This window comes from Rhincodon typus, unplaced genomic scaffold (genome assembly GCF_021869965.1).
Source record: "Rhincodon typus isolate 14 unplaced genomic scaffold, sRhiTyp1.1 hic_rhity00003061, whole genome shotgun sequence".
NCBI lineage: Eukaryota > Metazoa > Chordata > Chondrichthyes > Orectolobiformes > Rhincodontidae > Rhincodon > Rhincodon typus.
Genome location: NW_025968699.1, coordinates 8112 through 10081, shown reverse-complemented (window position 1 = coordinate 10081; position 1970 = coordinate 8112). Strand labels below are relative to the sequence as shown.

The 1970-nt window shown below is 45.8% G+C and overlaps 1 non-coding gene across 1 annotated transcript; it reads left to right on the top strand.

The window, feature by feature from the left end:
* The first annotated feature begins 1600 nt into the window (after positions 1-1600).
* Positions 1601-1672, top strand: trnam-cau. The gene has a single exon. It is a non-coding gene; the product is annotated as a tRNA-Met (tRNA).
* Positions 1673-1970: the final 298 nt, after the last annotated feature.

Below are 1970 nucleotides of genomic sequence, written 5' to 3'. Positions count from 1 at the left end.
CCTGCCAGTGAAAGATTGTTTCCTCCAGCCGTCAATGGAGACAGCGTTGCCCCGGGGGAATAGTGCTAACACAGCCTCCTTGGAGCGGGGGTTCAGAATGGGAAGAAGCTGTTGTTAAAACTCAGTGCTGCTTCAGTGTTAACGGATCTGAGCTGTTGCTGGTTCATTGGTCTCGGGATATAGTTCTGTTCCATGTGGATGGAGTAAATAGGAACAGGTCTCGCGTTCCAATTACAGGCGATCCCTGGAGTTCTGTATCTTGCTTCACTCTTCACTGAGGTGGTCTGATTTTGTTGAGATCGAGTTCAGCCTGAGATCCCTCAGGATCTATGTGGCGAGTATTATTTGTAAAATTCGTTCATAGGATATTCATTCACGGGATGACGGCGTCATTGACTAGGCCAGAATTTATTGCCCATCCCCAATTACTCAGACACATGGTCAACCATATTGCCTGTGGGTCTGGACTCACAGGTCGGCCAGACCAGGAAAAGATGGCAGTTTCCTTACCTAAAGGGCATTAGTGAACCAGATGTGGTTTCTCCAACAATCGATTCACAGTCATCATTAGATTCTTAATTCTCGATATTTATTCTCTTCGAATTCCACCATCTGCCGTGGTTTTGAACCCGAGTCCCCAGAACGTTATCCAGATCTCTGGATTCACACGCCAACGAAACTATCACTATTACATCATGTCCCCCTTTTAGCGCAAATACGTGTGGCTCGTTGGTCTCGGGGTATGATTCTCGTTTAGGGTATTATATAATGCTGATATGCGAGAGATCCCGGGTTCAAAGCCCGGACGAACCCGCCTGCCTTATATCTCTTTTGCCACAATGCCCAAAGAGCTTTCCGAAAAACCAACTTCGTCAAATGAGGTCGGGTTGCCTGAAGTGGGGATGAGGCAGAAGTACCATTGCAGTGAACACAGCCAAAGAGAATGCTTGTTCAAATCAAAAACAAGTGTTTCAGGTTGTTTGCCCACGCATTCTGACTCTGAGTGAAAATTCCAGCTGCATTATTGTTCAGTTCAGGGCGTGGAACTTGCGGAAGCGGGAATGCGAAGTGATTGGAGACAGCGTTGAACAGATTCACGTGAATGGTGCCGTGTATGAGGAATGTCCGTAATGAAGTTAGATGGGAAAGTTGGGAAAGCTCTCCTTGGAGAAGAGAAAGCTGAAATTTTGTACAGAGAGTGGCAGGGTCACTAAAACGCTGTCTAACAGTACTAAAGACGCAGATTCAATCAACACAAAGGGAAAATTGATGGTTATGTCACAAATAACAATGGGCAGAGTTACACAGAGAAGGCAAGAGAATTACATGAAATGACACTCATTTGCTCATTGTGGATAGCGGCCCAGATAAGGTGGGCTGCATGGCCTCCATCTGTGTTGCGACAAATTTTGTGATTCTGAGTGAAATCTGAATGTGGGAGTAACAGAATGTGGGGCATTAGACAAAGGTTATGTTTACACAGGCGAGACACATCTGCGCAACAGGGTATTACACAACAACAATGATTTTTTAAAAATTCGTTCTTGAAGGTACATGCCCCACGCCAAATGAAAAGCCTAAAAAGCACACAGTGCTACCAAGCAGAGTGGCGCAGCGGGAGCGTGCTGGGCCCATAACCCAGAGGTCGATGGATCGAAACCATCCTCTGCTATTCCTTATAAACGCGATTTGTGATTTGCAGAAAGTCAGGTGTCTGCAATAAATCGTTCAATTTGGCACACAGGTGAGGTGACACACTTGTCAAGATCGCAGCAGTTTTCTCCTGTTCACCGTTCGTCTTCCCGAAGTTGGGACGGAACCGGGGTCGTTGAAACTTATTCCTTCCAGTGTTTTTCCAAGACCTGCAGTAATTGCACACACTGTTTCAGACATGAATAACAAGAGGATAATCATGTTGGAGACAGCATCACGGCACAGACACATTTGACCATTATTAGAACAGATATCAC